The following is a 13,606-nucleotide window of genomic DNA, read 5'->3' as shown; positions in this document are numbered from 1 at the left end:
GGGAGCCACACAATGCCTGCTTACAGCGCTTCTGCCACCCACACATCTCCCCTTAGTAAGACCCTCCCCACCCCTCCTGACAAGCTCTGCCCAATACATTAGGCCAGAACCGCAGAGTAGAGCAGCAGCACAGGGTATGTGGCAAATGTATATACTATTATTCTGCATTGCTCTATGTTTTGTTGGGATTTGTAGTCCTCTATAGCTAATGGTATTCTGCTTTTCTGTATAATGTATTGCTGCGGTTGGTAGTCCTCTATCGCTATAGGTGATTATTTACACAGCCCTGGTGTTTACTGAAATTGAAAAGCTTTTGAGAGTTTTTCCTCTCTTTCTCAAGTCTGAAGCAATACCTGAGGAAGAAAGAAAAACTCTTGAAAGCTCGTCTTCTAAGTATTAGGTTAGTACAATAAAAAGGTATCACCGCATACCGCATTACTCTCGTATTTTGTAATCTTATTTATATATACTTCTTTAGTTTTTTTCAGCGGTATGATTTAGTGGTGAAAATTATTAGTGCCCCCCCATTTTGACTGTGGTATCTTATGTGCCCCCCCTATATATTGTTCCTAGAGTCGCCACTGCCATTGCACCTTGAAAAACCACCTTAATTTTGCTTCCCCTTTGACTCCAATACATTTTGCTGAAATGTCCAGAATTTCACTCATCTCTAATCAGAATTATTTAACATGGTTCCCAACCATGTGATCACCATGGCTGGTATCAATTTGAAGAGAACCTTGCCTGCTGCAGCTGTCACTGTGTATTTGCATGTTCACATATTTGTCCACGGGTCAATCTAAAATAAACATGAGCATGGTTGACATTTTCTTGACACTTTCAAGTCCTGGGTTAAAAAAACTTTATGGCAAAATGTTTATGTTTTGGTATGCACCGGTTTTCAATGCCATACAGTGCTGTATGGTTGATAAACAAGTGCATACATTTTATTATTTTAGATATTAGGCATGTAGCACCCTCTGATATGTCTCTACTAAATTAATGTTATATCTAGACTGTAGTCAGCCTGGATGCTGATTGCTCTGAGATCTGCAGGTTTCCCTAAGTCTGATCGATTGATTCTACCTTTGCTGGGTTGGGGCCGCAGCATACAGTGTGGGAAGATCAATCCTCAGATTATGACCAATCCCTGAGCAGGCTCACGCAGAGGTATGGCTGGAGGAAGGTAATAAATATTTGGGAACACCTTCCAGAACTCTCTCCCCTGAGGCTTCAGCCTGGGTGGAGGCCTGTGTGCTGCAAGATGCCTGGCCTAGGCCTCAACGGTCTAAGATGCTACTGAAAGGAAACCTGATGGAAGATGGGCTGGAGAAAGAATCTGTTTATTAGGAGTGTCACAGAGGAGCTGATGAGAGCTGCCTTCTGGAACCTGTAAGTGATTCCTCGCCCTCTATGCATACTATATGGAAGAGAAGCCAGATGGCGCACTGTATAGGTGCCCATATACCTATTGATTATCGTTCGGAAATTGTCAGCAAATAATCTTTCGTAAGATAATCGATCAGTTGATGGGAACCCAATGATTATTTTTTTTTACTGTACTCCTGACCGAAATTTTCTTGAACGGTCAGGGTGGAAACCTTTTTTTGAATCGAACGAAAATCAATGAATTAGTGATGTTTTCATACGGCAAAAAAATTGCAACATGAACACTGCACATGCGCAAAACAAAAATCCGTTGTGCCGATCAATGAAATTCGGTGAGTTAGTATTGCAAATGATGGGGTATTCGAGCGCAAATCAAATGAGTGTTTGATGACGGCCCGAAAAAAAACTAATGATAATCGATAGGTGTATGGCAAGCTTAAGTCCTCTGTTCTCCTTCAGTGTCTTGGACTGTTCCTGGCTGTTCTCTGGTGCTACTACCTATCACTGGTCACTCTTATATGACCTTTTGCTACCTGTTACTACTGTTGCTAATGGTGAAGACACTGCCCTCTATTTTTGTTACTCGGGTATCCTGCAACCATAACCCTCTCTCCTAGTTATTACTGAACAATAAATACTATCAAGACCCTATGACTTGAGCCTGTTCTATCCTAAAAGTGTCGGTATTGCTGAAGGCTACAAAACAGGTAGGAGAACCCAAAATAATCCAGTGGCTCCTTAGAGGGTGAGCGCTACTGACATTTTCCAGTACAATGGCTATACTTCATTAACCGGCCTGGGATGATGGGTAACAGACAGCAAGGCTTATCAGAATGGGTTACATAAAAAAAGATGAGATTATGTTGATTTAAATAACAAATATTTCAAGGTGAAAAACAAAGATACTCAAAATTGTAAATGGGCAATGCATTAAAAGCTGTTACAATTCACAGTTAAACTAAAGATAAACCTAAAAATATTTATCTACCTCTGGCTTGTGCAATGATGTGTAATAGGTATGACAGGGAATTATCATCTATCCATGGTATTTATCATGCATATTATCGATGTATGTGACAACATGGTGATCAGTTTTATGAGTTAAATGTGTATTGGTGTTGAGTTATGTTTGAGTGGGTTATACTGTGTAAACTGGTTATGAAAAGACTGTCAGCACCAGCCCTCGTTATCTCCCATTGTACTCTGAAGGAGCTCAGAACAATGACATTCTGGCCAGGCTTCTGCTATGGCTGTCTGGAGCTCGTTAGCAGGGGAAACCCTGTGGTGTTATGAAGACAGATTGTCTGGGGAAGGAAGGTTGGATGTGATGGGATTATATTCTGATCTGATCACTTTCTGTATAAAAGGTTGCACAGTTGCTCAATAAATCAGAGTCTGTTTCACCCTACACTTGTGTCTCGACCAGTGACTGGGGAAACTGAGAGCTAAAGATCTTCAGGTTGCAATATCTCCTGAGCAAGGAAGAATACAGCGGCGGACATACTCATCCTGAGTACTGGGGTCCGTCACAGATGTAATTTGTCTGTTTCAACTATGAGTCTAAGTTCTTTTTTATTGGAGAATTACAGTACCCCAGAATAATGACACAACTGTTTAGAATTAGATGAACCTATGAACTCTGTATTAGTCTGCTGGTAACAGGTATCTTTCCTGGAGTAGATATATTTGTTTTTTTAAGGATATTATGTGCCTAAATGTATGCTTTTGTAAGCTTTAATATGACATTTCCAATCATGTAACATTAGTCATTTAGTCTGGCACATGAAAACTGTATAAAACTGTGTAATGTAGACTAGCCTTTCTCAACCAGGGTGTTGTGGCACCCTGGGGTGCCTTGAAATTTTGTAATGGTAGGATGTGAAGGGAGGACTGAGGACTCTGTTGGGAAGGAGGCATCTGAAGTGATGGGGGCTCCTGAAGTAAAGAGGGGACTATAATATGAAAGGGGTGCACTGATATAAAGGGTGATTCTGGGTTTCTGACGTGAAAGGGGGCTCCTGATGTGAAGAGGGCTCCTGATGTGAAGGGGGGTTCTTATATGAAGGGGTGCGCCTAATTTGAATGGGGTACTTTGATGCGAAGAGAGAACCCCACACTTTTTTGTGTTTTTCACAGGACCCCCTTAAAATACATTACATTTTAGACTGGGGGGCTTTGAGATTTTGCATACTTTTAACGGGTGCCAAGACTGAAAGGGGGTTGAGAAATGCTGATTTAGACTATGTTTTTAGAGTGATAATGAAACATCTGTGTGGTTGTGAGTGTGTTGGGTGGGGTGGGGTGGTTATTTTTGTTTACATTTTTTATATTTTACTTTTTTACATATTTCTTTACTTTTGTGTACCTTTCTATTATCTTTTTTATTTTTTCTTCCTATTTACTGCTATTGCAAATCCCAATAGCCCTGACCTGCTTGCACTCCTGCCATCTCTCCCAGGATTTTGACCTTTAATTTCCAAAGTGCTTAGAGCAGAGCACTCCTGGGTTCAGTCTTAGAAGGAGTTCAGTGAATGGATGTTTCCTGATCTCCTCCAACCACTCTTGCACCCTGATGCCTACATAGCTTTTCCAGGCTCAAAGAGCAGTCAGATGAGCCTAAAGAACGGAGGTTGCCCACCCAGCTGCAGCAAAGTAGACGTGATTACTTCTATACTTGTCTGACACCTGCTGCAAGTTAAAAGAACAGATACCGTAACCACTATTGCAGCCATGGATTTATATTTGTCCTTTTCATTTGTTTCATGATTTCCAGAGGAGAGCGATGCAATATTACACTTCTCCTCTAGGTGTCACTAGAACCCTTTGATTAAATGTAAGGTAATGTGCAATACTCTGCTATAAATAATGTTTTTGTTTGTTTTTTTGTATCACAAAACAAAAGCAGAACTCCAGCCAAATATTTTTAATAAAAATGAACTGTTCGATCCAGATGTTGGATCGGCTGAGTCGAACTCCTTCTGCACTGCGGGTCAGCCGAACATGCTAAGCATGTTCGGCTGATCCGAAGCCACACGAAGCAACCCGTATATGGGCTGATTTCAGCCCATATACGGCTGAAATCAGCCGTACCAGCCTGAAGTGAATAGCCGAACAGTGTTCGGCTCACTTCACTTCTGATCGGTCATTCACTCGGCTGCCCTCGGCAGCTTTGTGAATAGACCCCATAGTTACCTCTCATGAGGTGTAGGCAATCTTCAGGATGAGCGTTACACAGCACATTGTAACTAAAGATGTTTGCATGGAGTTCTGCTTTAAGCTAGCAGTGAAGAGATTGTTACTCACTCAAGATTTTTACATTTGTTACACACTTTTGCATTTAACTCATTTCTGTTGGAACTTACTGCCAATTCTATGTGTTGTAGCGACAATATTTTTAGTGATATCATGTACCTTGATGCAGAGGTTAAAAGCACCTTGCAACCTGTTGATAAATAAATGTTTTTTTCAATGTCTGCGTGAGTTGCTGCTCCCTCAGGTATCACTCTACAGCTGCTTTGCTTAAGGCGCCCATACACTGTGCGATTATCGTACGATAATCGCGGGAAATCCCGCGATCGTACGATAATCGCAAAGTGTATGGAAGACGTGCGACCGTTTCTACTGTACGATCGCACGTCTTCCGTCGAACAAGCAGGCTGGAAAACCCGACGAGAATTGCACAATTCTCGGCGGGTTAGTGGCGTGCTTGTTCGACAACTGCCGAACTGGCCGGTGTGCGCACGCGCACACTGCCTGTTCAGCATTGCAGTCATCGGAAGCCCACCCCTCAGCGGGGCAGGCTTGCGATGATCGCAAGTACAATCTGCCTGTCCAAGATGGGCAGATTGTACGTTTTTTTAATTATTTTTTCAACCCTCGCAAGACAAAAGTCTTGCGAGGGTTGTAGAGTGTATGGCCACCTTTATTCAGTTCTCTCTATTCTCTCTATTCCAGTAGTGTCTGTGGATCATCAGCCAGGAGAGAATCCTAATAGCACCTGTTATCCTGCCAGGTCAGTGAGCTTACAACACAGATATAAGTTAATCAAGTTTTCTGTGCTGACCTGATCCGTACACTCCTGCACTAAAAATGCATCCCAATGTATTCCTATGTGTTTTATGGGCTACAGTTCTCACGTGCGCAGTCCGTTCAGGTTATGACAGAAAAAATACTGCGTGCCACATTGTGTACGGTCAGGACACAGACTGGGAATGCGTCAAAAACGCACTGCACTGCAGCTAACATACTGACAGCCCCACTCCAGCAAAAAAAAAAAATTTTAATTGGAACACAGCAAAAACGCACTACATCAGTAGCACCGCGTCTGCAGATCCGCACCTGATCCGGACCTGATCATGTGAACAGGCCCTTAAGCACAATTAAGCAGGCCTCAAACTATTTGTAAGCCCTTATGTGACCAAACAGTCCACTGGCATTTAGTTCATTTTCTATGCTTGTAGCAATGCTTCAGATAGTAAAATTTCATGTAAATATACCTCTTTCGTAGTTTTTCCTCCCACTCATGTGACTGCAATTTTCCCGCAGGTATGAACACAGAGCGTATAACTTATCATTCCCATACATTAATGCCAGAAATAACATATAGCTGCTACTATGTGCAGTAGTCATGTGCATTTCGGATTCGGCCAAAATTCGTTAGCGGTAGTATGTACGAATTTTAGTTCCGGACTAATTTTTGTCTTACCAGGCCACGTGCCCTTGGCATTGGGAGGGTGTCCCCATGCGGATAGGGACAAGGGCCTCTTCCCCACAACCCTGACCCGGTGGTTGTGGGGGTCTGTGGGTAGGGGGGCTTATTTGCATATGGCTACCCCTTTAATTAACGGGGCACCCAGATGTCCCCCCCTTGTGATTGAATAAGGGGTACCCCTACTCATTCACTAAAGGGTTCAATTAAAATGTAAATAAACAAACACACAATAAATAAACAAGAAAAGCCCTGCCGCACGATGACCAGCCCAAACTTGAAGAAGACTCGCCCCAAAATTACATTTCTGGCCAGACTGTAAACAAATGGGCGGAGCGAGCCATGACGTCATGGGGCCTGTGAGCAGAGGTGTCATATGAATAGTATTATTCATATGCTCAAGCACCAAAAATGTTTTTCAAAAAACTGTTTTACCATTAATATGTTATGAAACATTTATTATTACAAATTTTTTGGTAAAATATCAAAGACGGGCTCACGTCAGTCAAATAGACACCAAATTGCGCGCGCCCACAGAATCACATAAAAGTACTATACCCATAATTGGCCATAGGCGACACTTTAAAAGCTTTGCCGCTCATCAGTTAAGTGTTAACAGTGATTGATGGCCCTATTATTGCTCACAGTCTGATGTTCGCGATGATATGTAACATGTGCAGCGTAATGGGCACAATCATCGTTTTTGCACGTAGGCGCACCCAAAGCATGTTTACGTGTGTATGTGGGGGTGGGGGACTTTTTGTGACTTTAATTGTTTTTCACACTTAACTTTATTGTTATCACATAGGGGTTAAGAAGCCCCCTATGTGATATCAAATTACAGTGACAGGTCCTCTTGATGGAGACATCACGGGTCTCTAAGACCCCTAATGTCACCTAGGGACCCCCTGCTTCTGTAGCCGGTGAATGACAGCTAAGTGCGGAAGTGATGTAATAAATATCACTTTTGCTTTCACAACACTGGAAGGGAGATCAGAGGAAGATCATTTACTGACCTCACTCCGATCTCCCTGCACATAGGCACAATGCCGGTCCCGGGCCTGCACGGATCACAGGGAGCCGGGATCGGTGGTGGCGGCGGAGGGGGGGCACATGAAGCCACAACATACAAGCGAATGGGCAGCACTACAGCCGCAGGACCACCTGTATGTAAACAACCATTACTGGCTGTTTCAAATTTTGACAGTTTCCCGCAAGGCAGAGCGGGAACAAAAACCTTTTAAAACACCCACCTGCATCTAGAAGGCAATGTAATGGATTCGGCGTGTTGCGTTCCACCCTCGAACGCAGCGCTGACGTGTCCCATAGCGAGACGCGCGGCTTGCGTTCCACAGTGGAACGCAACGGCCGTCAGACGCCGACAGCTCTGTCCAATCAAGGCTGCCCTATTTATACAGGGGAAGAGCATAGCAGCGGCGTTCCACTAAACGAGTGTGCGCCCTGCTATCTCCCCTGGGACGAAACCTACGAGATATCTGCAGATGGAGGGAACCTCTACCCTACAGCCAAGGATCACTGGACTACCCGTGGAGGGTTAATTTTCTTCAAACACCGCAATTACCCCTAGTCAGAGTACTCTGACACATAGAGACTACTGCCATAGTTTACCAGCCGCATGTGTTGTATGCCAGATTACTATTACCAGGGATAGACTGCTGTGCCATCAAATACTGTTTACACTGTGCTCATAATACGGATATACCAAAACCCTGCTGTAGTAGCTAGTCTCTTATACTGCTATCAACAACATACTTGTATCCCATGTACTACTGCATATGAGGGGTGCTGCATTACTAACGCTACCACTTTACACTTTTATGATCTCAAGGAACACTTCCATATCACTTACAGGTTAAGTTAAAAACAGGTGATACATGATGCTGGTAGCTTCAAAACTCTCCGTTTTATGATTGAGAGTGGCACTGAAGCTCCGACTGATTTCACCCATAATACAACTCAGTCAGCTGGGAGACGAGCTCCAGTTGATGCAAACCGACTCTGCAGTTGAGATCCTGACAGAGCAATTAGGCGCATTACAGGCAAGTGGTTAATGTTTAAGGGTCTGTTCACAACAGCAAGCCACACTGAACAAATGGCTGCTGGTGTGCACTGACAGCTAATTCGCCAACTGCCCGTTCGGCATTGTGGTCATCGGAAGCCCGCCCCTCAGTGTCCAAGATAGGCAGATCGTACGTCTTTTTAATTACCTTACAACCATCGCAAGACAAAAAGGTGTGTGCCCAGCCTTACAGTGCTATTAGGATTAACACAGGATTGTGCTTGATTGTCTGTTTAACTGGCACTTCAGCTTTGTTTGTCAGCTCTGAAGCAAGAAGCACTGAGAGCACAGTACTTCCTGCTTCATTTATTACAAAGCAGATTGGGGAATGGGTCTCGGTCTGCTCCTGCTCTCCATCCTGATACCATTTCCCATGGTCCTGGGCCCCCAAGAGGAGTAGGGGACCCCAAAAACCACGATGGGGGTAAGACCATCACAGGCTAGTACAAGTGGTCTGAGTGGCTGTACAGCCTCCCAGATCACTTGTACTTGACAAGTTCTACCTGCTGCAGGCATCGATCCTTCCCCTGACCAGGCCCCTCTCTGCACCAGGCCCCATAGCGGCAGCTATGGCAGTAGTTCCTTGCTGTATTTTTGTAGCTGTTTGTTTCTATCCTCCATGTTTGCTTCTGTGTTTGTCAAACTGAATTGTCAAACAAGCCTTCTGATAGAACGAAAAAACCTACCAACAGCAGGCTCCTCGCTCCTGTGCAGAGTAGAAGTTTTGAATGCATATGAGGCATTATTGGAGGGGACTTGCAAACCACCAAAAATATGTTTACATCAGGATTAAATGTTATGGGTAATTTGGGCATGGAATGCAGGGACCTCAAAGTTTTTTTCCCTTCTCCAAATTGCCCTGTTTTATTGTATATTTACAAAAACCTTACCAACACAAATGCAGTTAGGGAGTATTCATAACCCTCATCTATTTTGTGCAGAAGTGTGAACAAACAGCAAGTTGAAAAACATCTCATGTTGCAATGCTAGTAACCAACCACCACTGATTATCACCCCCAGGAATTCAGAAATAGTAAAGTTACTGACAATTAGATCAGGATCAAAATTTGATATTATAAGGCCACTTGCAACCAACCTATAAGATACTGAGTGTACAGGGCCATATTTACACACAAGCCACTTAAGTCATGGCCTAGGGCAGCAAGAACATCAGGAGTAGTGCCTAGGCCTCCACAAGTTGCCATTTTAATTTTTAACATCAAACATGTGAACACTGATGCCTGCAGCCTGCCTTGCAAACAGTTTTCTCTCTGTGACATGCCTTCAGCCTCTATGCTATTGCAGTCCCATATTGCACCCTTGGTAAAACCCTGGAGTTCTCCTCACATATCTGTCCTCTGCCGAACCACCCACTATTGTCTGTTCTGATTTTACAGTGCTGATTATTCTGTTCACCCTCATCTCCTCATCTGGCATGCATTGTGTGGGTAAGATTACATCAAGCCAATTTCACTCAGTACAGAAGTGTTTAGAGCAAGGATGGAGGAGGACATGCTGGTTACAGGGAACTACATTGAAGGGGGTAGGTAGGCAACATGACTTTTGATAATTTTCACCTACCCCTCAGAGATGCAGATATAATTACATATCATTTCCATTATTCATTGTCTAGAGAATACTAATTAATTGTGTGTTACTATATATGAAAGATGTTGTTCTCAGAGAACCTGGACTCTCTGGTGCATATTTATAAAGCAGTGAATCTGACATTCACCAAACATTCACTGCAATCAAATCTTCCAGATGCATGTGTTTTAAATGACAGTGACTGATTCACCAAAAATAAATGTTTGGTCACGCTGACTGCTTTTTTAAAAAGCCCCTTTGTGCCGACTGTATTTTGAGTTCTGGATGGGGACCAAATAAACATTTAATTTGAGATAATTTATTTCTAAAAGGTTTAAAAGATAAAGGATAGAGTACTGTTTACACGTTATATTTAGTTATGTTATTTTTGGAAACTGTCTTCACTGCTTATTTATGTTTATTATAATCCATTCCAGGTAGAAAAACAATTTGGTCCCACCTCAAGCAAGACAGTTCAGCAATCAGAGTGCTAATATAGGCAGGGCTGGATTAGCAACAGCCCTGCATATACTGTATATTCAAAGTCCACCACTCGGCAAAATAAATACCATTAGCTTGGTGATGGATGAATAATAAGCAATTCTATCTGTATATTATAGTAGCATACCACATGTACAAATAAGATCAATCATGAATGACACGTAGATATTAAACAATGGTATTGTAAAAAATAAAATAAGTAGATTACAGAAGAAAGCATAACATGAAAGCAGCTACTAGACATTTCATAATTATCATCCAGGCCTTGTCAAAGGCAACTAAGAAGAAAAGGGCAAGCAGGGACTGAAACTGTAAAAAAAAAAAAAAAAATGCACTGTGCATGAAGTTTGGCATTTATTCCAATTAAGACTGTCAAAAATGGAATGACTAAACAAAGCCGAGGATGTTAAAGGTCACCAAAACAGAGAATATTGCACACCGAGCTGCCCACCAAAAACACATTACAGGGTTCGGGACAAGCTGACAAATGCTTAAAATACATAAGCTGGAGTTTAGCTTTCATTTGTTTGTTGCTCACTTATCCTCAAACCTTGGCCATGCTGCAACTAGCTGGGCCAAGGGGTGGGCAGAAGGAGGCAGCCACCTTGGGCGCTTCAGCGGGGGGGCAAAAGGGGAAGGAACTGCAAACAATGCTGCTGAAGTAGTTCACAGCTCACAGGAGGGATGGGGGTGCAATTTGGCCCTTTCACTTTTGGCGGCAAAAGACCTTAAGCAAGCATTGTACTTATGCCCACAATTCTTTAAACACTTCTGGGTGTGTCCAATATCTGCTACTGTGCCACATGTTGTGGCTCTTCCTGCTGGCTCATATGTCATGCACAGTGGAGGAGGTAATAAACACACCTGAAAATGGATACAGTGCCTGCAGCAGTTGGGGATCTGACAGCAGCTGATTTTTAACACATAGGCTGCCAGAAAGGTAAATATACATGCTTTTCTTTTACATAGTGGCTTTACACCATATGTGTGATCCTAATGACAGGCCCTGGGTAGAAAAGATACATTGTCTATGCAAACTGCAGAAGCCCCTTAATTAGCAATCTTATTTCATTTATGGAAATCAGATCACTGAAAGATTGCTACAATTTGCTATGGATCACTTCAACTGCTATACCTTACTGAATAAGCATGCCAACATGCCACTCAGCTGCAAAATGAGAAAGTGGAAGCATGAAGTAAGTGAAGTGTAGACTATAACTTCAATACAAATTAGTAAAGTAAACTGAGATTATAGTCCATCACCGAAGTAAGCTTGGATCGGTGACTACTTTACAACACAGGAACCATGAAGAACAAAAGTAGCCACCCTCCAAAAGTAAGAACAGTGTCAGCAAAAAAATCAGAGATGATTTGAGGATCTACAGCTGAGTGATGCACAAATAAACTACATTTTTGTTAACAGTTAAGGTACTTTAATGCATTTTTAAGATTTAACTCCTGAGTTTAGTGTCACTTTAAAGTAAATCCAGTGCACTTCAACTGTGTATTACATACACCTGTTGTGTTCCACAATATAAGATCACTATATGAAGATGTGCCACTACACATTTGCACCATTAATATTGCTGCTAGAATCTTTAGTGGTCTCTATCCACAAGTGTATATTTTTTACATATATTGTAAACTTTACAAATAGTGTCATCTCAGTTGTCAAAGTGAAATGTGTGTTGTATGTGAGATGTATGAGTGTTGTCAAACTAAACACATTATGCATTACATAGGTTCTGCTGCAAATTAAGGTGGTAATTAGATTCTCTCAGGGCCTTAACTGGAGTTAATTAACCACAGAGCCTGTGTAATTCATATATGTCTGTTGCTTAACAGATGCGATGGCAAACCTAGGTATCTGTGAAGGGCATATTAAATGATTCTGTTCATGCTTCATTCATGGTCATTGGATTTCTTATTTTTTAAGTTTACAAAAATCATATGTCTTTTCTGCATGGATAATACATATGTATCTGGAAATTTCATATGTTACAACTAGGACTTAGATGCATTTTAGTAATTATTTTTCATGTGAAATGCCTGATGAAAATATTTTAAATGTAAAAAATACAAAGAAGCATGCAAATGAAAAATACTTCCTTTCTCTGTGAACAGTAAAGGTGCCTATCGATTATCGTTCGGAAATAGTCCACAAATGGTCTTTCGACGATAATCGATCAGGTGATGGGGAACCAATGATTTTTTTTACTGTACTCCTGGCTGAGTTTCCTCGATCGGTCAGAATGGAAAATGTTTTTCTAATGGAACAAAACTCTATGGATTTGTGGAGTTTTCATATGAAAAAATCGCAACATGAACACTGCACATGCGCAAACAAAAATCTGTTCTGTAAATTGACGAAATTCGGTGTGTTAGTATTGCTAACGAACAATAATCAAAATCAACATTGATCTGTGCATGATGGGGGATTCGAGGGGAAATCGAACAAGGGTTCAATGAGGGCATGAAAGAAATCGAACAATAATCAATAGATGTATGATCTGCTTTAGTGTTTTTAAAACACAACATTGTGTAAACCAGTGACTATTTTAAATACATGTATTTTAAACAAACAGGTTGTTTTTTTGCTGGCTTATGAATAATTCTAAGTATTCATATGGATATATGGATACTATATGCAGTTTTAAATATTTTCCCCATACTGCAGTATTATATTTCTCTCATAAAAGAAATGGCACAGTTGTTTCATCAAGAAGATCAGTTTGTGCAAGATTTTCCTATAATTTAAAGTGCAAATATGGATTGCAGTACTACATACATCCTACAGGGGGTAGTACTGCACTATTACAAAATATATATATAAAAAAAACCCTATACATTCCAGTAATATCTTTTCACAATAATTTACATTTACTCCCTAAAGTGACATAAGAGCACCATTTATTCTATAGCTGGAAAAGCCACAATGTTTTTTGAAATGCTATATGCTATATTGTGACAGAAAAGGTAAATGCGGTCATTATAAAGGGTCCATAGAATTACAGTTATAAAATATATGTAAATGTACTTTTTTGTTGCAATTCTGCAAACCTTTACTTCTATATATATTTTTTTTATACTTCTGCTTTTTGTAACATGCTTTCTGAATCTGTTACATGACTACCTTGTTGTGTAATTGTGTATATTTATTCAGCTTTAGATGATTTCAGCTGAATATAGCCATGCAAATCACATATTATCCATCAAGCCATCATATGCTATTATTTGTGGTAAATGAAATGGACTTTAACAGTAAGGAAATGGTGTGATGTTGTGGAAAGGAAATATGATAATCTGTGTGTGTGTGTATATATATATATATATATATACAT

At 41.2% G+C, this 13,606-nt stretch overlaps 1 protein-coding gene across 1 annotated transcript in view; it reads right to left on the bottom strand.

Annotated features, from left to right (window-relative positions):
• Positions 1–13,606, bottom strand: part of TMEM114 (transmembrane protein 114) — a 27,961-nt gene that overhangs the window by 13,490 nt on the left and 865 nt on the right. The window lies entirely within an intron of this gene.

This window comes from Nanorana parkeri, unplaced genomic scaffold (assembly GCF_000935625.1).
Source record: "Nanorana parkeri isolate BGI_ZX_2015 unplaced genomic scaffold, ASM93562v1 scaffold2562, whole genome shotgun sequence".
Taxonomy (NCBI): Eukaryota; Metazoa; Chordata; class Amphibia; order Anura; family Dicroglossidae; genus Nanorana; species Nanorana parkeri.
Note: the sequence above shows the minus strand (reverse complement) of the source record. Positions and strands in the feature narration are given on the sequence as shown.